The 24,062-nt window shown below is 49.6% G+C and overlaps 1 protein-coding gene across 1 annotated transcript in view; it reads right to left on the reverse strand.

Moving 5' to 3' along the window:
- The window catches only part of HOMER2 (homer scaffold protein 2), a 519,584-nt gene that overhangs the window by 154,806 nt on the left and 340,716 nt on the right, over positions 1-24,062 (reverse strand). The gene's annotated exons all lie outside the window — the stretch shown is intronic.

Raw genomic sequence — 24,062 nt, forward strand, 5'->3', positions numbered from 1 at the left:
TATAGGCGAAGGGGTTTGTCCATGGGGAAAATATTTTCTTAGTGCAAAAAAATTAAGAAATTGTGCACTTGCAGTAGTACAAATACATTTTCTCTTGCTGTACATTACGTACAATTAGACATCCACATTTGCCTTCACAAAAACAATTGGAAATTTACATAGCAGTTTGTTTTACATCTACAAAGTAAATGAAAACATTACATATACAAACTTTGTATCATACGTGCATTGTATACATAAAGCAAACATTTGTGGTTACTTTTTTTTTTATTTACAGAATCAGCCATTTTAATGATTTTGTTAGGACTCGAGTGTGAATCCGGACCTTAAAATAGCTGCCCTATTCTCTTTACATAATGTAATAGCATGACCTCAAAGTCTTTTCTACTAGCCCCCTTTTGCAAATGTATACCCATCATCTGTTTACCTTCATCAAGTTTGAGGTTCTTTGCTCTGCCAAAACAGGGAAAATACATTTATCTGGTGGTATGCATGTTTGCTTTGATTTGGATAGCAACTTGTTGAGAACCAGGAAGCACCAAGCCCTTGGAAAAGAAGGATCCGAGTACCACACTTGGTTAACTGATATTTCTGTAGAACATTCAGTCATGGTGTCATGTACATTCTATAAGCCTCTACTGAGAGATGCTTCTAAATAAAAATTAGTATGTGGGCACCACAATGTAATAGTAAAAATCCTAACATTACATGCAAAATTATTATTTTTTTCGATCTCAGCCTGGCATCATAGGTGTAATGCTTGTTTTCGTTTTTCTTTTTAACATTTTAAGTTTTGGAAAATTTGCTATCGGTAATCTGGCTGAGGACAACCAAACACATTTCACCCCCTATGGGTTACAGGCAGTGGAAGTGACTGGTGGAACTTAAGTAAACCTTTCTGTGTAAGAAACTGAGGCAGAAAGAGTGACTACTACAACGTCTCATTTGGCCATGGTGAAAAATGTCAACATGTCGTCCCACGTCGAGGTGAGTGAGCACGTGCCACAAAGAGACAAGGCAGACATGTCAGGACTGGGGCTTTGTTAGAAATTGGGTTACTGGTCGACTGGGGTGTGAGCTCTGGTCAGGTAGCAAAAAATCCCTGTCACGGTAAGCCACAAGCAAACCCCAAATTAACCTACGCTCAACACCCTGGTAGCTTGGCATAGAGTAGGCAGGTGTAACTTAAAGGCAATGTGTCAGTGGCAGCCAGTAATATTAGGAGGAAGGGGGTCGGGCAGCACACTCGCACTCATATACACACACACACTTACCTTCAGCTCGGAGGTCCTAGGAGGGTTGGGACTGCTGCCTTGCCTCACGGGCTGAGAAGGAAGGCAGCAGTCCCAACTTCGTCAGAGTGAGACTACTGACCCCACCCCACTCTGTGATGAGGTGTCACTGATTGACACTCGCCCTGGGCGCTTCAGGGCTTAAACCTGAAGTGCCCAGGTCAAAGTCAATTGGTGACGCTTCCCCTCGTCACAGAGGGGAAGGGCCTCGAGGCACCTTTGCCGGACTGAGGACATCACGCCCATAGGAGCTGTGACCTCATCAGCCCAGCAAAGTTCAGCTCAAACAGCCAGGAGCCTACACAAGTCACACATGTCTCACTCCTGGATGCCTGATCTAAACATGAAGAGTGTGTCAGGTTGACCTTTGCTCAGCCTGACAGGCACTCTTCATGAGGGCCAAAAGCAGGGCGGTGCGGGGGGCAGGGGGGGGGGGACCTCCGCACTAAAGGACGGGCCGCAGCTGCAATGTATAAAGCATCTATGCATACTTCAAACAGTAAAAAGGTGAAAACACCACACAAAAAGAATCCCACATCAGGTTAGAAAAACAGAGCTTGATTTAATAAATAAAAACATCAAAAAGACAAAGATCCAGAGTTATTCAAATTTCAAGTTTTAAGAGAAAGTAGCAACAAAAGGCACAAAGCACCAACTGTGCCTATATGGTCATGCCAGATCGGGACAAGGTCACAAGTTCAGACTGACCACAATGGAGCGTGGGCTTGCTACAGGGACTCAGTTATGCCCGCTGAAGAGTACCTTCGATCCTGGTTTGCAGAACGTTGTGTGTATCCCTGTCAAAGATGAGTTGCACAGCCGATCCACACAAAGCGGTGGAAATGTGTTGATTTTGCTCTGGGTGGCACCACGCAGTAGAGGAGATGAATCAGTTCCGCTGTTACTACAGAGGCTGCAAAAGAACCTTAAGCCCACTTCCAAGGGTCCAAGATTGCAGTGGCACCACCTGGCAGAGTAGACTCACAGAAGGCAGAGTCCACGTGCAGATGCCAGGTTGTTAGAAGCCTGCTAGTCCCTGAGGCTTCAGAGCAGGTGGCCAGCCAACTAGCCCTTGGAGTCAATCTCTGTTCTGGGTTCAAGTGATGCAGGACCAGTCTTTCTCAACTAGACAAGAAGGCAGCAGGTGAGCATAGCAGGGCGCAGTTCATTCTGAGCAGCAGTAAAGCAGGGTGGCAGTCCTTGTAGCAACACAGCAGTCCTATTTTCGGGTAGAGTATCCACAGGCTCAGAAGTGTAGTGAAGTGGTGGTGTCTGAGCTCCTTTTAAACACAGTTGTGACTGAAGTGGGGGAGATGCCTTGCCTTTCCTGCCCTGTCTCCAGACTAAGTACAGAGTGTATGCTGCCCTTTGTGTGGAGACAGAACACAGAGTATTTAGGTCTAAGTGGGGCTGGGCCCAGCCCCCCCAATCCTGACAGTGATGGGCCCATCCAGTCATACCTAAACTCCCACTGTGTGTGGCTGTCTAGGAGGAATAGACAAAGTCCCACTGACAACTAAACCCAGTCATGTGACAAAAGAGGCTACAGGCACCAAATGGCTAAAGTACCAAATGCTGAAAGTGGCATTTTCAGAATTGTAATTTAAAATAGTACCTCACTATAAGTTAGGTTTTTAAAGGAGGTTTCTAGAGATGCCAAACATGAACCAATTCTCTCTTCTCATTTTGAAATTACATTACTAAAATGTAAAACTTAAAAGTGCATGTCCCTTTTTTTTTTTTTTTTTTTTTTTTAATACACTGCACCATGCCCTGGGGGCTGTCCAGGGTCTACCTTAGGGGTGATATATATGTATTTAAGAAGGAAGGTTGGGGCCTGGCAAAAGTTTTATTTCACCAGGTCAAAAAGGCAGTTTAAACTGCGCACACAGGCTCTGCAATGGCAGTCCTGAGATGTTTAAAGGACTACTTAAATGGGTGGCACAACCAGTGCTGCAGGCCCACTATTAGCATCTAATTTACAGGTCCTGGCCACATGTAGTGCCACTTTACTAGGGACTTACAAGTAAATTACATATGTCAATTGGGTATAGCCAAGGTTACCCTGTTTTCGGGACAGAACATAAGCACTTTAGCACTGGTTAGCAACCCTAAGGCCGGCAAAAACAAAGTCAGCACAAACAGGAGGTCTGAAGGCAAAAAATTAAGGTGAACGCAAGCCAAGAATGCCAGGTCTAATAGGCTTCCTTATGCTCACAGACTATTTTCAGTGTGCTGTAAGAGTGACAATCTTGGCTGGGTAAAAAAAAAAAGTCATGTCGGCAGACTATGAACACCATGGCATGAAAGAATGATTCTAAAAGATATAACACTTCATTATTTCTAATTTATAAGTATGAAACTAATTGAAATACTTGAACAATGTGTATATTTTTTTAAATAAATGTACGTGTACTATACAGGTGCATCTGGTAATGCACTATTGTGATGGGTTTACACTTTTTAATAGGGTTATTGAGTATCTTTGCACTGCCAATGCAGCAAAGATCACCAAAAGAAAAAGTAAATTTCACTGCAACATGACCATCTGCTTCATCAATTAAGACCTCTTTCTTCCTCTGAAGCTTGTGCATTTGCGTTGTTCACTCAGTTCCCTTCTTTGTGGCGAAGGAGACAGCATGCAGGCTGCAATGGAGAAGTTTAATAGGGCAGTGTTTGCCCTCTAGTAGACACCTGTGAGCAGGAGTATGGCCATTTTCCAGGGATTCTATGTTGTTGGCTCTAGTCTAACCACCTATATTTGGTGCTGTGCTACCTCAAGTTGGACCTGGTGACCAGGGTCAGGCTAACTTCCACATCTCACTGTTACGATTCAATAAGGTATTTTACTGTATTGGGGGCATTTTCATTGTGTTTTACTGTTTCCTGGGGGCATTTTAACTTACTTACCAGTCGCTAACTTTGCAGTTTAGTTGACTTGTCTGTTAGAGAGAGCATTCTGCCAATCGCCATTTTGGGTGCTGGTTTAGTCTTTCTCATTCAAACTATAGAAATGAATGCTAGCGCAACCGACTCTGAAGCCTGTTGCAATTCAATCATGTCTTTACTGAGTGGGGGGCATTTTCATTGTGTTTTACTGTTTCTCTGTGGCTTTTTAACTTCCCTACCAATTGCGAAATTTGCACTTTAGTTGACTCGCCTGTTGAACAAGCATTCTGCCAGTCACCATTTCAGGGGCCGGTCTAGTCTTTCTCATTCAGACTATAAAACGAATGTTGGCACAAACCGTGTAGTGGACTCTGTAGTCTGTTGCGATTGAATCCGGTCTTTTACTGTGTTGGGAGCATTTTCACTTACTTAATGGTCTCACACTTTAGTTGACTTGCCTGTTAGCGTAAGCATTCTGCTGGTCGCCATTTTTGGTGCCAGTCTATTGTTCATTGAAAAATGAATGCTGGTGCGACTGTGCAGCGTGCGCCAGCAATGGTGTGCCAAAGGCAAGCTCGTCTGCTCCTGTCAACGGCTGGACTGTGCCGTGCACCAGGACCCCCGGTTTTATTTTTTTCCCAATTTAAGGTGCATAAGGGATGCACTACTGGAACTTCATGGACTAGTTAGGTCTAAATGCTGTAATACTTATGATTTTAATAATGTAAGCTGTCACATTATCACTGTCCTACTTTTTATTATGTTCTCAGGTCAGATTTTATTACCTGTTAGATAAGTAACAGGGCTCTAAAAATCAAGTCATTTTTTGAGGTCGAGCTACTTTTAGAAAATACTGGACCCTTCTGGAGAGTGGACAAAGAACAGGTGTTCTGTTCAGACAAAGTGAATTAGAAATTAAGATGCCTTTAAATCTTATTCTTGTCACATTTGCTCAGAGTTCAGCAACAGAGGTCAAAAGTCAGTTTGTCTTCTTGCAATGCAAATACTTTTCCTTTTAGCTGAAGAGTTCAAGGATTTTGTAAGGTAAACTGTCTGACCTGTGTGAAATGAAAGACTGTGGGTATCAGGTCTTTCCTAACACACAAGATTTTAAATAACTAAGTCAACTTAACTAACATTTCAAAATATATTTCAGTAGCTGTGAAAGACCATTTTTTGTATGTGTGTGATGAAAAAAGTATTTTAATAGGATGAAAAAAAAAGTCATATACTTATTAAAAGTGAGTGTTTAAACAGACACACTCCTGCCCTGATGCCAAAGATATTAGTAAACTAAGGGGCAGTCATGCATGGATCATGTGTATCCTATAAGTGGGCTAGATTTATTCAAACAAAAGGGGACTTTTTTTATTTTTTACAGCAGAAATGCTGAACTTGCATATTTGAAGGTGCACTCATATGTGAGAATGAAGAAAACAGCGACTGCAAAATACAATATTTGAATAGATTCACACAATTTGAAACCCGATTCCGAGTCAAGTACACTACAGTTAGGTCGAGTAGATTGTTCAAGCTACTCCACCTGCAGGTCTAGTGACATTTTTATGATTTTTCGAGGCCTGAGTAGTACTCCCGCTTTCTCCTCTCCCATGGTTCAGGAGCCAAGGAAATCACCAGATTCACTTTGGTGTTTCACTAGGTCATTGATTAAAACTAAGCTTGAATTTCCTGATAGTCGACCTCTATAGTCCAGACATAGGGGGTCATTACAACGTTGGCAGTAAATGCCGCTTACTGCCGTGCAGAAGACCGCCAACACACCGCCGCGGAATTCCGCCACAGCTATTACGAGCCACAGCTCGGAATCCGCCAAAATCCAGATACCCACACAAGTCCGCCACACCAAAGGTCAGTGATAAACTGGCGATAACAAAACCTCCACCGTCACGCCAACAGGAATACGGCCACACTATCACGACCCACTAATCCATGCGGCGGTCTTTCAACCGCGGTATTCCATTGGCGGTACACACCGCTGCGCTCAAAATACACACACTTTTACAAAACACTACCACATTGAACAATTCTAAATACACACACCTGATACACATACACACACCACTCCCACACATCCAATACAATATAAAACACACACCCACATCACCCACAAACCCTTACGACCAGAAATTTAGACGAAGGCCAGAGAGACAGCACAGCAAAGACAACATCACCAAACAGAGGCACACAACACCATCACACATACACATCCACACACAAAACAACACACACCCCTAAACATCACCCCACACATCACAACACACACCTCCTCACACATTACCCACACCACCCCATGGCACCGCAAAGACACCCCAGGTTTTCTGAGGAGGAGCTCAGGGTCATGGTGGAGGAAATCATCCGGGTAGAGCCACAGCTAATAGGATCACAGGTGCAGCACACCACCATAGCTAGGAAGATGGAGCTATGGCGCAGAACTGTGGACAGGGTCAACGCAGTGGGACAACACCTAAGAACACGGGATGACATCAGGAAGAGGTGGAACGACGTACGGGGGAAGGTACGTTCCGTGGTCTCAAGACACCACATCGCGGTTCAGAGGACTGGCTGCAGACCCCCACCTACTCCCCCAGAACTAACAACATGGGAGGAGCAGGTCTTGAATATACTGCATCCTGAGGGCCTCGCAGGAGTAGCTGGAGGAATGGACTCTGGTAAGTCAAATCTTAACTATTACATCCCCCCCACCCTACCTGCATGCTATCACATACCCCCACCCTCGCCATCACCCCCATCACTCCAACTCCTCACATATGTCTCACTATCACAAACCACACATCCCAACACCAAGCCCTGCATGCAACGGCAAAGCATGGACACCCATCACCAATGCATGGCCACTGCACATACCCACACACACCCCTGAACAATTATCAAACAAGGTCCTACACAAGAATGCAAGCACTGGGGTACAGGGTCACCCACCTATTGCACACCATGGCACACACAGACGCAACAATCATGCCTTTACACCCTTGCAGGACCCCTACCCAACGTCATCGGACAGGAGGTTCCAGATATGTCCACTTCCCCCACAGAAGAGGCCCAAAGTGATGACAGCAGCTCTGTCCAACTGGATCTAGATGACCAGCCCGGCCCATTCGGGACCTCGGTACAGTCTGTTCCCCTCACACTGGCACAAGCCACAACAGAGCCTCCCCCCTCAGAATACACCAGCACAGCACCCACCCAGCGGGCCCATACCTCTGTCCCCAGGACATGTCAAGCAGCAGTGTGTCCACCACTACAGGGAACCCAGGCTAACCCACCACCCCCAACAACAGCAGGGACCTGGGGGCAGTGGGCACACGGTTCTGGGGACAGAGGCTCAGGAACACAGGGGAACTGGGAGGGCTGCTTTGCGACAGGGGGAGGACAGGCCCAGGGAACCCACTCTCCACGAGGCCCTCTCCAACATCATGGGAGCCTACCACCATTCCCAGGAGATGATGGCAACAGTACTGGCCAAGTTTCAGGAGACCCAGCGGCTGCAGGAGGAACAGTATTTGGGGTTCAGGGAGGAACTCAAATCCATCAATACCACCCTGGGCACCATTGTAGGGGAGCTGAAGGAACTCGTGAACACCAGGAGGGACACTGTGGCACTTCATTGGGCCCCTGACACTAGCCTGGATGATGAACTGCCCACCACCTCGGCCGGCGCTAGTGGACAGGAGGCACCGCCACAGGACAACGACACCAGCACCCCACCCCCTGCAGATGGAGAACCACCCCGCAAACGGTCCCTGAGATCCAAGACAAAGAGAACAATGCCAAGACCCCCGCCAAGAAATGAGACCACCCTGACTGTCATGCTTTTGTCCCACTTTGTCACCCTGTCCATCCATCAACTGCCCCAACTCCACTTCCTATGCCCCTTTGGACAATGCACCTGTGAGACTAATAGACTGGACTCTGCCATGGACATTCCTCCACCATCACCCCTGACCATTTTACAACCCCCTCCAATATTTAGCACTTAAACACCCTTAAATCACAAAACTACCTGGAGTCAGTGCTTCTGAAAATGTGTATTTGCAATAACTGAGGAAAAATGCAATATCCATTGTATTGTCAACATACCTATGTCACACAGCTCTAGTCCATGAGGAAACAAAGCAGATGTCACACAGTGGGACCCACATTTGTGAAATTGAAAGGGAAAATTAAAACTCAGGGTCCATACACTGGGTGAAAGTGACAGATGAGAGGTAGAACAAGTGTATCAGATTTAGCAGGCAGTGATGTCTGCTTACTTGTGTCTCACTGGAAGTATGGATGAATCACCGTGTTTCTGTTGTCGATATCCTCTTCTTCTGCTTCCTCGTCTTCACTGTCCACAGGCTCCACAGCTGCCACAAGACCTCCATCTTAACCATCCTACTGTAGAAAAGGCACCTGTCATCGCAAAGCCAAGTTGTGAAGCATACAGCAGGCCACGATGATCTGGCACACCTTCTTTGGTGAGTAGAACAGGGAACCACCTGTCATATGGAGGCACCTGAACCTGGCCTTCAGGAGGCCGAAGGTCCTCTCTATAACCCTCCTAGTTCGCCCATGGGCCTCATTGTAGCGTTCCTCTGCCCTTCTCCTCGGATTCCTCACTGGGGTCAGTAGCCATGACAGGTTGGGGTACCCAGAGTCACCTGCAAATGTCGAGGGACAACTGTTAGACACACACTAACTCTTAGGGACAACCCCAGACCCAGACACCTAGTCACACTGTATAGGGTCCATGTCCTCACCCAATAGCCACACGCAGTGCCTCTGGAGTTGCCCCATCACATAAGGGATGCTTCTATTCCTCAGAATGGAAGCGTCATGCACTGAGCCAGGAAACTTGGCATTCACATGGGAGATGTACTGGTTGGCCAAACACACCATCTGCACATTCAGTGAATGGTAACTCTTCCGGTTTCTGTACACATGTTCACTCCTGCGGGGGGACCAAGGCCACATGTGTCCCATCAGTGGCACCAATGGTGTTGGGGATATGTCCCAGGGCATAGGAGTCACCTTTCACTGTAGGCAAATCCTCCACCTGAGGGAAAACGATGTAGCTGCACATGTGTTTCAGCAGGGCAGACAACACTCTGGACAACACGTTACAGAACATATGCTGGGACATCCCTGATGCTATGGCCACTGTCGTCTGAAAAGACCCACTTGGCAGGAAATGGAGTACAGACAGCGCCTGCACTAGAGGGGGGATACCTGTGGGATGGCGGATTGCAGACATCAGGTCCGGCTCCAACTGGGCACACAGTTCCTGGATTGTGGCACGGTCCAGTCTGTAGGTGATAACTACATGTCGCTCTTCCATTGTCAACAGGTCCACCAGCGGTCTGTACACCGGAGGATGCTGCCATCTCCTCACCTGCCCCAGCGGACGTGCTCTATGGAGGAGAACAGCGAGCAGAGGTCAGCCAACACTGAGGTACGAAAACACAACTTTATTGCACACATTTTTCAATCCGCTATGTCCCTGTCTTAATGTGTATGCAAGGCCTAGATATGTGTGACACATTAAAATTAATGCCATGTGGCCCCCTGAAATGGCGGCTTCCTGACCTGTAATGTGGGACAAGGGGCTATGAGGTAACTGCGCTGGTGTTGTACACCGTCGCGGTAGGCAGTCAAAGACCGCGGCGCAATCCTGCATTGGTTAACATTGGACCCTTTGGGTCCCAGGAGCCAATGATGATGTACGCCGGCGGTGATGGTACGCACGGCTGCGGACGTCACCGCCATTTTCTCTTCACTCACTTGATACCTGATCTTCGACAGGAGAGGACCTACACTGCAAGTGCTGCTGTGACCTCAGTCTGGAAGCAACAATGGCTCATGTGTCTGGGGAAAGGGCCCCTGCCTTCACCACATAGGAGTTGGAGAAACTAGTGGATGGGGTCCTCCCCCAGTACATGCTACTCTACGGTCCTCCAGACAAACAGGTAAGTACACTGTGAGCATGATGGATGGGCAATGCCTGTGTGGAGTGGTGTGGATGGAGATTTGGGGGTGGGGGGGGGAAGGAGAATGAGGTGTGCATGAAACAACGGTGAGTGGATGTGAGTCATGGCAAGGGTGGGAACGTGGGCCAATGACTGTGACGGCGTGCCATCGCCAAGGAAGTCCGGACCCTGGGGGTCCACCACTGCCCGAAAAGATGGGAGGACATTCGCCGCTGGAGCAAGAAGACGTTACGGATCCTGCCAGTGGCGAGTTGGATGGGCGCTTGAGGGCATCACAGCAGCCACAAGGGGGTGAGTACAGTCACATTCATCTGATTCAGCGCGCATTGGAGGTATCTGGGTGGGGAGGTGGGCTGTGGGTACCCCTAGGCCAGGGCAAGTTTTGTAGGCAAGGTCCCTTTGTAAGGCAGGCCATGTGGCACCCCACCATTGTTCAGAGCCAACTACACCTAGTCCGGCTCCTGTGACATCCATGTGTGCAGCAATTGGGCATAGGCCTTGTACACCATTTCCCTGGGATTAATTAGGGAACTGTAAGTGCATGGCGTAGTGCAGAGGGCTTCTGTGTCTGTAGTGTCCTCCAACGGTAGCGGTATTGCATGCACTCAACATGTCTTTCTTCTGTCTTTCCCCTCCCTTTTTTTGGTCTCCCTGTTTTTGTGTGCAATAGCATCATCAGGCGGAGGAGCAGTGGCACCGGAGCAGGCGGGAGCTGCATCCCACATGGCCCTGGAGGGCGAGACAATGGAGTCTGAAGGCACCAGTGGAACAGAGGGTGAGGGGAGCTCCACGGCGGGGACATGAGCCGAGACCAGCGGCACGGACTCCTCCTCTGATGGGAGCTCCCTTACAGCCGCCACCCCCCCACCAGCCCGCCTTCCCAGCAGCCCCTCAGCGTGTGCCCTGTGGTCGCTCACCAAGGAGGGTGGGCATCTCCTTCGCCCCAGGCACCTCAGCCCCTGCCCCGGTCAGCCCTGCTGCCCTCAGTGAGAAGGCCACTGACCTCCTCAGATCCCTCACTGTTGGGCAGTCTACCATTCTGAATGCCATTCAGGGTGTAGAGAGGCATTTGCAACAGACAAATGCATACCTGGAGAACATTCATTCTGGTCAGGCAGCCCAACAGCAAGCTTTTCAGACTCCAGCCTCAGCACTGATGGCAGCCATTGTCGCTGTGTCCAGCCTCCCCCCTCCAACTTCCTCCACCCAGACCCAAACCCCTGTACCTCAGCCTATCCCAAGCACACCATCGGACCAGCATGCACACACCTCAACACACAAGGGAAGCTCTGGCAAACATAAGCACCACACATCCACTCACACAAGTATCATACCCATGCAGACATACCAACATCCACTGCCTCCACTGTGTCCCCCTCCTCCTCGTCTCCCTCCTCCCTGTCACGTCTCCACTCACACCTGCATGCACCACATCTTCATTCACTAAGTCCATCACCAGCACACCCATCACCACACACCGCTCACGTGCACTCACCACCCCCACTACTATTCACACATCCCCTGTGTCCTCTCCCAGTGTGTCTGTGAGCCCACCTCCCAAGGTACACGAACGCAGTCACACAACCACCCAACAGCCATCCACCTCACAGCAGCCTCCAGCCCATGCACCTTCACCCAAAGTCAACAAACGTACACCTCCTACAACCACTACCTCTTCCTCCACTCCCATACCCCCTCCATCAACCCATCCCAGTGTGTCTAAAAAACTTTTCCTGTCCAACCGTGACCTCTTCCCCTCACCTCCCCACCCCTTCAGTCCCCCAGGGCACGCCTTTCCATGTCCCAACCCAGCACCTCAGCCACCACATCAGCGGGAACAGTAATGCCAGCAGTAACCGGCTTCTGAAGTGCGCCAAGCAGCAGGGCAGCCAGTGTGCCAAAGAGCCAGACCACAGAGTTCCCCACCTCAGAAGCATAAGAAGTTGGCCATTGGCCGGAGGGAGAAGGGCAAAACACCTGCCACGAAGGGCTCTCCCAGGACTAAAGTTGGGAGTGGGAAGACAGCAGCGCCACCATCCAAGGTGGGGAAGGGGCACAGAAAGAAAGGGAAGTCGCCGCCAACCTGCACGGCGGACAAGACCACCACCAGCCCCGCTGCCCAGGACACCGCCGCCAGCAGCCCCGCTGCCAAGGACACCGCCGCCAGCAGCCCCGCTGCCAAGGACACCGCCGCCAGCAGCCCCGCTGCCAAGGACACCGCCGCCAGCAGCACGCTCACTGAGCCACCCACCAGCACCGCAGGCCAGTGAGCGCCGCAAGCACCGCCACTACTGAGGCCGCTACGAGCAGGATGAAGCACTCTGGGTAGAAAGCCCCCTCCAGAACCAGTGGAGACTGTTATCCACTTGAGAGACTGGCTTTCCACTCCCCAGGATAAATCAGTGGGCAACCCACCCACTGGAGAGACTTGAGACTGTGGCTTTGCACTCCCTAGGATACATCAATGGGCATGGAGCCCCCTTGTGGATCTGGCGTTGTGCACTCATCCGGCTGAGGTGCCCCCCTTCCCTTCCCCCTGAGGTGGCTGTTTTATTTCGATCTGATGCCCCTGCAGTGTTCTCTCTGTTTGGATCGGGTATTGAGGATGGGGCCTCGCCCATGCATTTTGGGCCCAGTGGTCCACGAACTATAAATGGTGCAGTACCTGGACTTGTATTCTTGGTTTATATACTTGCTAATAGTGTATATATATATGTTTGAGTACTGGGTGTTAATTGATTACAATCCTTACAATAATTTCCTTTTGTCTTTGCATTCTTCCGGAGGGGTGTAACTGTAATGTATCAACATGTATTAGTGTGTGTGTGTGTGTGTTGTAGGGGGTGGGGGTGGTGGTTTTGCGTGTGTCACTCTTTTCCCTCCCCCCTCCCCTGTGTCGTAGGTGCAGTACTCACCGTGGTCTTCGCCGACGTCGTTCGTGCTCCTGGTAGAGGAGCAGGAAGACAAAGGTAGTATATGGAGTTCCGGCTCCATGGCGTACTGGTTCCTCGCGGGGTGTGTTGAGGTGAGCGTTTTCCCTTCCAAGTCCTGTTTCTGCCGTGTTTTTGATCGCGGTGAATCCGCCCCGGAAAAGGTGGCGGATTGGCCTATTGTAATACTGTGGGCGGTACATTGTCTTCCGCCTGTCTGTTGGCTGTTACCACCGTGGTGTTTGTACCGCCGTGGCGGGCAGAGTGTTAAAGTGGCTGTCTATGTTGGCAGTTTCCGTCATGGTCATGATTCCATTTGTTTTTCCGCCGGCCTGTTGGCGGTTTTACCGCCGCTTTAACATTGACCGCCAGGGTTGTAATGAGAGCCATAGTATTTGTAACAAACATGGGCTGACTCCTGGTCAGGCCCTCGATTTAAGAGTAGCAATCCCTAACAGTTACAACACCTATAGAGTTGACAGACAACTTGGCCGGGGGTGGGGTGTTAGCAGAAGTGGGGGGTGGGATGGCAGTTTCTTTCACAACTATCTTAAGGCTACGTTCCAACCAACCTCTCAGTTAGCTGACGAAGCGCTCACTCCGGTTTAATATCAAATTTGACAACATTAACACATTTAATGGTATTTTCGTGTATTCCCTCCTCCCTCACCCCCACCCCCAGTCTAAAAGAGAGGTTTATTAGCTCCCTGCAGACATTCATTGAATCCTGCATGGAATTTTCTAAATTTACTATTTTAGGAGACGTCAACTTCGAGCTTGCAGACAATCCAGACACTGACCATCTAGTTTGTAAGGAAGATTGATAGACCCACCATCAATCCAATATATATGTTCAGAACTTCCACTGACCATCTAGTTGACTGTTTTTGTAGATTTGATCTTACCCAGTTCATTAATGTCCCCACTAATCCAGCCAATCACACTTTAGATGGAGTATTCACCAATAGTTTGGACAGTGGTGACTGGTGGAATTTGAAAGTGGGGGGGGGCTTAAACGTATTGAATGAATTTTAATTTTGCGAGCGTGCCTGATGATTATGAGGAAGGTTTGGGGTATTTGTCTCCTGAATTGTTTTAAATAATTGGTGCATTTTGAGGGAATTTTCTGCACTATTTCTGTCATAAATGGGCCAAAACTAACCCTTAAGAGTTTCCTTAGCGCCTCTTCAATCCATGGTCTTTTCATGCAGGAAAGCATGGGGCTTAACTGCCTAATTTGTGAAGCCTAAGCTTGGTCAAAACGATCGTGCCTGTTATTAACACAACGAATGCTTTAAGGCACAAAGATACCGGGCAATACTGCACCTGGTCAGATTTAAATTACCTGCATTGCTCCTGCTGTGAACTGAACTTATTGAAATAAAATTATTATTTCCAAGGCTGTGTGAGTTTTTCACCTCATCCTACACTTTGAGAGACAAGGAAACAATGTTCATAGAGGTGCTGCCTAGTTGTGGGTATATTCAAAAGTTTTGCTGGCCAAGTTGTAATTGCACAGTGGACCCTAACCCCTTGTCGATAGTGGTGACGGAGTCAAGGTAGCGTAGATTGCTGCAATGAAGTTTGCATGGGAACGTATCCAAGAATTTAGGCTAATCATCTTCTAGATCCATCACAACACGGTTTTAGACCCGGTCCCTGTACGGAATCTGCCTTGGGGATTGCAAATGAACTTAGAGGTGGGTAGAGGAAGCAGGGCAGTGCTGATTCTCCTTGATCTCTCTGCCATGTTTGATACGGTTCATCATTTTTGCTCAAACGGTTTGAGAGAATCGGTTTTCAAGGTGCAATCCTTACCATCCTCAGTTCTTTTTTTATCTAACAGAGAGCAAGTGGTAACCTTCAGAGTTTGTCTATGCTCCTTTCTCTGTTCATTGTGGGGTGCTTCAGGGCTCCTCATTAAGTTCCACTCTTTTCAACATCTGTGTCACTCCTCTAGCCAAACTCATTCATTCTCATGTTATCTTGGTTGTTTTACGCCGACGACACAAATTGTAGCATCAGTGTCATCCAACATCAATGAGGTGACCTGACTGTCCAGACAGTAGTGTTTGGTAAACGTGTGCAGAGATGCCCAACGTTGCTACTGACAGATGTCAAGCACTGGAACTCCGTGTGCCAACGCAGTGGTTGCAGCTCTGACTCTGGTAGAAAGAACATTCAAACACACAAGGGGTTGCTTTGTAGCCAGTGTGTAGCATATTTTAATGCCGAGTACGACCATCAGGAGTTGGATCTCTTCTGCACTGCCCACCCTTTCTTCACACCCACATAACCAACAAACAGTTGATCATCCACCCAGAACTACTTAGTACAATGAAGGTGGAACGTCACTCTTTTTGGGCCCCAGCGGTGGAATCTCTCCTTCTTTAGAAGGATGCGAGGGGTGCATAACAAGTAGGCAAGGTGACAGATTGGCCTAACCACTTTTGGCAGAAAGGAAGCCTTTGTGTGAAACACCACTGTCAGGATAGATTGAGAGGTAGACAGGCTTAGTTGACAATGCCTGCAGCTCACCCACCTTGTGGGCAGATATAATGCTCACAAGGAAGGCTGTTTCTAAAGTGAGGCGCTTGAGAGGACAACTGTGGAGAGGAGCTGAAGGACCACACGAGATGTCAAAACTAAATTAAAATCCCATTAGGGCATAATGAATGGAGAAAACACCTAGCAAGACCTTTAGGGAACAGATTTACAATAGGAGACAAACAAGGAAGGTTGATCAGGCAACCTTAAAAAATGAAAAGATTGCAGATAAATAACCATTTGAGAGTGACCATAGCAGTGCACTGCTGTGCCAAGTATAAACAAACTCAGTGAGGGGGCAGAAAGGGGGTCAACAGACTCATCTATGCACCATGCCACCGATGTCTTCCAATGACAGGTGTACACCATTTTGATGAGGGGCACCTGGCTGCCAAGATTATGTTACAGACTTCGGGAGGAAGGTCAAAAGCAGTCAACTGTCTCCACTCAAACTCCACCCAAGAAGGCAGAGACTGGACAGGTTCGGGTGGAGAACCCACCCCTGTTGCTGCAACAGAAGATCCTCCCAAAGGGGCACTCTGATCAGAGGATCGATGGCCATACTCAGTAGCACGGGATACCAGACTCTTCGTGGCCAGTCTGGAGCTACAAGGATTACTTGGGCACCGTCATTTTTGATCTTCTGGGCAGAAATAGTATGGTAGGAAAGGCATACAGGAGGCCTGAGTTCCACGAGACGAAAAGCGTTGTCGAGTGATTGCCCCCTTGGGAACTCCAACATGCAAAACTGCTGACATTACACATTCTCTGTGGAGGTGAAAAGATCTCTCCAAGGATCTCCCCACTGGTGAAAGATCTTGCCAAACCTCAGGATGGAGACCTTTTTTGTCATCAACTAAGCATTGTCGGTGGAGTTTGTCTGCTCTGGCGTTCAGAGAGCTTGCCAGATGTTGAACCACCAGAAAAATGCCCTGATGTTCCAGCTGCGTCCAGCAGCGCAGAGCCTCCTGACAAAGGGTCCACAACCCCTCACCTGTTGCAGTACCACATAGCTGTGGCATTACCCGTGAACACCTACACTACCTCCCCCTGGATAGAGGGAAGAAATGTTTTCAAAGTTACTCTGATCGCATGGAGCTCCAACAGGTGATGTGGAGTCTGGATCGTGCCGGAGACCAGACGCCTCTGTCCTCCACCTCTCCCTGATTGCCTCCCCTTCCCAGGCGTGATGCATCTGTCACTATTGTCAGATGTGGATGGGGAAGGGAGAGGGCTCTGGCTCTGACCCAATCACGGTTCGTTAACCATCACTAGAGATCTTGTACAGTTCCCTACGCGATCCTGAACATGTTAGAGATATTACCCTAATGCTGCGCCCACTGGAACTTCAGGTCCCACTGCAGAGCGCATATATGCCATCTGGCATGAGTCACCAGCAGGATGCAGGAAACCATGAGACCCAGCAGCCTCAGTCATTCTCACTGAAATCCAGGACAGAGGCTGAAACATCGGTAGGATAGCCTGAATATCCTGGACTCACTGCTCAGGAGGATAAGCCCAAAACTGCACTGTGTCCAGAACAACTCGGATGAAAAGGAGCATCTGAAGGGAGTCAGGTGTGTACGTTTATAGTGAACCTCAGCAAATGCAGAAGGCCCGCCATGGTCTGGAGGGGAGAGAGGACAGCTTTGGACGAGCCCACCTTCAACAGTCATCGAGATAGGGGAAGACCGAAACCCCTGATCTGCGCAGATGAGCTGCAACCACTGCCATCACTTCAATTAACACACAAGGGGTACTGGTTAGGCAAAACGGAAGCACAGTGAACTGAAAGTTCTTGCGACCTACAGTGAACTGTAGGCAGGCAGGATGGGAATAGGGAAATAAACATCCTGCAAGTCCAACACTACATTCCAGTCTCCTGGGTAGAGGGCAGAACGAACTGGAGCCAGAATGAGCATTTTTAACTTCTTCTTGAGGAAGAGATTGAGTGGCCCAAGATCTAGATAAGGCAGAGGCCCCTGTCCTTTTTTGGGTACCAGAAAGTAGCAGGAATAGCAACCACAACCTACTTCTGGCACAGGAACCCTCTCTATGGCTCCCTTGGCCAAGAGAGCCATACCTTCCTCAGGGAGAAGTGCCAAGAGAACCTCCAACATCCCATCGTAGGATGGTGGCACGGATGGAGGGGTAGTATCATAGGGGATGGAGTAGCCCCTTTGGACTATCTGCTAAACCCACCTATCGGACGTGATAGATTGCTAGCCTCCCATTGGTCCCTGGTGGAGAAGAGAGTCAGACTAGGAAGGTTTGGAGGTGGCAGCAGCAGAGGGGGAGAAGTAGGGTGCCACAGTGGACTGACCGGACCACTGGCTTCCTGATCCACGAGGGCGGTGGATCCCATGTCCCGGTCAAGCAGAGGCCGGGCAGCATGCACAGCATGGTGGGTGGATGGGAATGGACGTGGCTCGGTGCCCCTGTAGTAGTATGGGAATCCCTGAAGTGCTCGAGTGCAGAGTCTGCTTTTTCTCCGAAGAGGCAGTTGCCAGCAAAGGGCATGTTCATAAGGTTGGCTTGGACATTCCCCAAAAAGCCAGAGTTCACAACCAGGTGTGGTGCCTTAGGGCCACTATTGATGCAACCGCTCTACCCAGTGAGTTGGTCGTGTCCAGTCCACATCGGATCATGAACTCTGCTGCATCTCTCCTGTTAGAAATGGGGTCCCTGGTTGACAGTCAGGTTACCCCCTGTTCAAGCAAAGACCCTCACTCTAGTCAGGGTAAAAGAGAACCACCCTCAGCTAACCCCTGCTTACCCCCTTGGTAGCTTGGCAGAGCAGTAGGCTTAACCTCAGAGTGATAGGCGTAAAGTATTTGTACCAACACACACAGTAACTCAATGAAAACATTACAAAATGACACAACACAGGTTTAGAAAAATAGGAAATATTTATCTAAACAAAACAAGACCAAAACGACAAAAATCCACCATATACAAGTCAAGTTATTAATTAAAAATCAAAAAGAGTCTTTAAGTAGTTTTAAAAACACACTAGCGCTGCTAGAGTGAAAATGTACCTGGTGTGCGTCAAAAATAACCCCGCACGGGCGGGCGTGCGTCGAAAATAACTCCGCACGGCGGTACTCGAGTCAAAAATCCAGCCGCACGATGAGTTGACGATCCAGCCGCGCAGGTTGCGATCTCCCAGCCTCCGTCAGCGATGCTGCGCGTCGTTTCTCCTGCTCCGTGCGTCGATTCTTCGGTCGCGTTTCCTGCGAGCGTTGTTTCTCAGCCGCGGAGCTGGCGGCGCGTCGTTTTTCACCCGCCGATCGGATTTGCGTCTATCTTTTCCCCGCACGGCGCTCTGTGCGTGGATTTTCTTGTCTTTAGGCTGCCAGCTTCTCCTTTCAGGGTCCCAGGACTGGATGGGCACCACAGGGCAGAGTAGGAGTCTCTCCAGAGGCTCCAGGTGCTGGCAGAGAAGTCTTTGCTGTCCCTGAGACTTCAAACAACAGGAGGCAAGCTCTAGATCAAGCCCTTGGAGATTTCTTCTCAAGATGGAAGGCACACAAAGTCCAGTCTTTGCCCTCTTACTCTGGCAGAAGCAGCACTGCAGGAAAGCTCCACAAAGCACAGTCACAGGCAGGGCAGCACTTCCTCCTCAGCTAACAGCTCTTCTCCAGGCAGAGGTTCCTCTTGATTCCAGAAGTGTTTCTAAAGTCTGTAGATTTGGGTGCCCTTCTTATACCCATTTTAGTCTTTGAAGTCACCTTTCTTCAAAGGGGACTCACCTACTTGTGAAATCCTGCCTTGCCCAGGCAAGGCCTCAGACACACACCAGGGGGTTGGAGCCGGCATTGTTAGAGGCAGGCACAGTCCTTTCAGATGAGAGTGACCACTCCACCCCTCCCTCCTAGCAGAGATGGCTAATCAGGAAATGCAGGTTACACCCCAGCTCCCTTTGTGTCACTGTCTGGTGTGAGGTGAAAAACAACCCAACTGTCAAACTGACCCAGACAGGGAATCCACAAACAAGGCAGAGTCACAGAATGGTTTAAGCAAGAAAATGCTCACTTTCTAAAAGTGGCATTTTCAAACGCACAATCTTAAAATCAACTTTACTAAAAGGTGTATTTTTAAATTGTGAGCTCAGGGACCCCAAACTCCACATGTCCATCTACTCTCTAGGGGAATCTACGCTTTAATCATATTTAAAGGTAGCCCCCATATTATCCTATGAGAGAGACAGTTCTTGCAACAGTGAAAAACTAATTTAGCAGTATTTCACTGTCAGGACATATAAACCACATTACTATATGTCCTACCTTATCCATACACTGCACCCTGCCCTTGGGGCTACCTAGGGCCTACCTTAGGGGTGCCTTACATGTAAGAAAAGGGAAGGTTTAGGCCTGGCAAGTGGGTACACTTGCCAAGTCGAATTTACAGTGTAAAAATACACACACACAGACACTGCAGTGGCAGGTCTGAGACATGATTACAGAGCTACTTATGTGGGTGGCACAACCAGTGCTGCAGGCCCACTAGTAGCATTTGATTTACAGGCCCTGGGCACCTCTAGTGCACTTTACTAGGGACTTACTAGTAAATCAAATATGCCAATCATGGATAAACCAATCACATACAATTTCACACAGAGAGCATATGCACTTTAGCACTGGTTAGCAGTGGGAAAGTGCTCAGAGTTCAAAAGCCAACAGCGACAGGTCAGAAAAAAATAGGAGGCAGGAGGCAAAAAGACTGGGGATGACACTGCATAAGCAAAAGTCCAACCCGACCCCCTACCAGCCTAAAGCCAGGGGAGAACAATCAATACCTTGATGTACTTCCCTGATTGGGGCGATAGAACAAGGACCCAGGCCCACAACAGCAGGGGCATGTTCCAGTTCTACGCCTTCCTGACTCCAGTTGGATCCCTCTGTCCATACTCTCAGGGCCCACTAAGCTAACCCATGGGGAACCCTTCTCCACATCTACAGACACCATCTGTGCAGCACCTAACTTTACTTTGCTCACAGATGAATTGCAATGGGCAGATAGTACCACCAGGGCCAACACAGTGGTGTAGCCCACTCCACCCCCGGGGTGTGACTCTCGTCCCCCCCCCAGGGGCAACTCTGTCCACCAGGACAGCAAGCCACGGTGACCCCTGACAACTGTCAGGGATGAGAGCCCGACCTCAGGCCTCTCTAACCACTGTGACTGTGGAGAGTGGGGGGCGGTAGCCCCAGGTGCCTGGCACCCTTTGACCACTCTCTCTTCCACCAGGTCAGGGATGACACCATGAACCTGGCCTTCCAATCCAGGGTCTGTACCCTTAGATTGCACTGGGGCCAGGGGTGAGGCTCTTTCTCCCCTGTCCCTACTCTCAGGGTTCTGCACCCCCCCCTCAGGGAGAGTACCCCTTGAAGTCACACCAGGGGGGGTGATTGGGCAAACCGCCCACCCCTTCAGGTCAGGGTTTACCCCCTGCACCTGATCCTCCAGTCCAGGGTCTGTACCCACAGACTGGACCACTGCCTGGCAACCCAGGACTTCCTGGGGGGCATACCTACCCCCCACCAGGTCAGAGTTTACCCTCTGAACCTGGTCATCCAACCCAGGGTCACCACCCTGCGGTTGAACCACTGCCTGGCGCACCAGGACTTCCTTGGGAGCACACTTACCCCCCATCAGGTCAGAGTTTACCCTCTGAACCTGGTCATCCAACCCAGGGTCACCACCCTGCAGTTGAACCACTGCCTGGCACACCAGGACTTCCAGGGGGGCACACTTACCCCCCTCAAGGGACACACTGTCCCCAAGGGCCACACAAGAGTCTGGCTGGCGCAGGTCTCCTGACCTCTGCCCATCTGACAGAGTCTGGATTCCCCCCAACCCAGAAATGGTCTTACCAAGGTCATTCCTGGGGGGCTCTGCTCTCAGAGCTGACCCCTGACCCTCCAGGTTCTCCACTGGGGTCCGCAACCCCCTCTCAACCCTCTGTCTGGACTTCTGCACCCCCTCACTAGGAGTGGTACTGCCAGACACCAGAACTGGTGGGACGCTGGCTACAGCCGCCCCCCCAAGTTCTCCTGACACTGTGGGGTCTCCCTCAACAGATGGCCCTATGGTACAGGCTAGGCTCCCCTCCTGGTGTTCCCTCATGGAACCCTCCAGGACCTGGGACCTGATCTCGGGCACCTTGGACCTCAGCCCATCCCCATTCCCTCTCCTCAGAGACTGGACATGGGGTCCCTCACCCATCCCACTACACTGGGACCTACCTGGGACACTACAATCCTTCCCTACCTCACCTGGTTGGGAAATACCTAGACCACTCCTCTCAGGAGCACCCCCAAATGCCTCTTCAGACTCTCTGGTACTCACCAAGAGGTCTGCCTCCATTGTAAGCTCCCTGGGGTCAGAGAACTCACACTCCACCTGGTGTTGGCATAGCTCTGGAAAATAAGGACTAGACATATGCTCTCCAGCAATTACATCACTCAGCCCCTCACATGAATTAACCAAAGTACCCTTCACCCAACCATCCAGTGACTCTGCTTTGAAAAAGCACCCCACATCACCCTCCTGAGACTGGTGAGACAGTACCCGACTGTCCCGGACACTCAACCCACACTCTTCTGGGATGTCTTCACACTCCATAACCAGGACTTCTACCTGGGGGGAACCCCTCTCCCTGTCACTCTCACCTAGAGTCAGTAGAGTGTCCTTCCCACCAGTAGGAATATGACTCCCCATGCCAGTTCCCCAATCCACCTCAGGGACCCTGTGCATCACTGGAGCTACCTCATACCCCTGAACCTCCTGGTGTGTGTTAACTCCCTCCTTCACGTAGGGCACCACATCTCTGGGCATGTGCATTTCTTCAGCAGCACTAGATATAAAATTGTTGCTGCCACCATTCCAGCTGGATTCAACCCTCATGACTTCCAGCGGTTTCAATTTAAGCTTGTAAGCATAAATCATCCTTTGTATCTCGAAGTCCCTTTCCCACTTGTCATACTCCCTTTGCATCCTCAACTTTTCTGCCTCCAACCGGCGAACCCTTTCTGCCTGTCTGTCCTGCACATCTTTAGGAGTCAGACCCTTGGACGACACCCTGCTACCCCTCCTGGGGACCCTCCCCCCAGGCGTAACAGGTACCTCCACTACACCACTGTGTATCCTCTGCACTTCCCCACCCACATTCTCCTCCTCTGTGTGCCCTCCAGCCTTCTTGATTGTCACCCCGGCCCTCTGTGCCTTTTGCAGCTCACCCTCCCTGGTGGAGCTCTTAGTGGGACAGTCAAGATCTTTAAGGAACTGTTTCAATTGAGCAACTGAGTACTCCTTCAGTTTCTCCATTTCAAAAACAGCTCCAGCTGTTGCATCTCCAGATTGAGACATGATGGTCACAAGTGCAAAGTTCCAAAGGCAGAAAATAAGTTCCCAATGAAGTAAAAAGAATCAGTCAAGGGATCAGCAAAATCATGGAAGTAGAACAAAAAGGAGTTCTTAAGAGAAATAGCAAAAGATCACCAAACAAGTAGTATGTGGTCACGTAGTGGTCTGAGATCAAAACAGTAGTGTACACTTAATCACTGTATGTCAAGTACAAATACAAGTCCAAATCCCGACCGCTGATCACCAATGTTAGAAATGGGGTCCCTGGTTGACAGTCAGGTTATCCCCTGTTCAAGCAAAGACCCTCACTCTAGTCAGGGTAAAAGAGAATCACCCTCAGCTAACCCCTGCTTACCCCCTTGGTAGCTTGGCAGAGCAGTAGGCTTAACCTCAGAGTGCTAGGCGTAAAGTATTTGTACCAACACACACAGTAACTCAATGAAAACACTACAAAATGACAACACAGGTTTAGAAAAATAGGAAATATTTATCTAAACAAAACAAGACCAAAACGACAAAAATCCACCATTTACAAGTCAAGTTATTAATTAAAAATCAAAAAGAGTCTTTAAGTAGTTTTAAAAACACACTAGCGCTGCTAGAGTGAAAATGTACCTGGTGTGCGTCAAAAATAACCCCGCACGGGCGGGCGTCGAAAATAACTCCGCACGGCGGTACTCGAGTCAAAAATCCAGCCGCACGATGAGTTGACGATCCAGCCGCGCAGGTTGCGATCTTCCAGCCTCCGTCAGCGATGCTGCGCGTCGTTTCTCCTGCTCCGTGCGTCGATTCTTCGGTCGCGTTTCCTGCGAGCGTTGTTTCTCAGCCGCGGAGCTGGCGGCGCGTCGTTTTTCACCCGCCGATCGGATTCGCGTCTATCTTTTCCCCGCACGGCGCTCTGTGCGTGGATTTTCTTGTCTTTAGGCTGCCAGCTTCTCCTTTCAGGGTCCCAGGACTGGATGGGCACCACAGGGCAGAGTAGGAGTCTCTCCAGAGGCTCCAGGTGCTGGAAGAGAAGTCTTTGCTGT

Source organism: Pleurodeles waltl, chromosome 3_1 (genome assembly GCF_031143425.1).
Source record: "Pleurodeles waltl isolate 20211129_DDA chromosome 3_1, aPleWal1.hap1.20221129, whole genome shotgun sequence".
In the NCBI taxonomy this organism is placed as follows: domain Eukaryota; kingdom Metazoa; phylum Chordata; class Amphibia; order Caudata; family Salamandridae; genus Pleurodeles; species Pleurodeles waltl.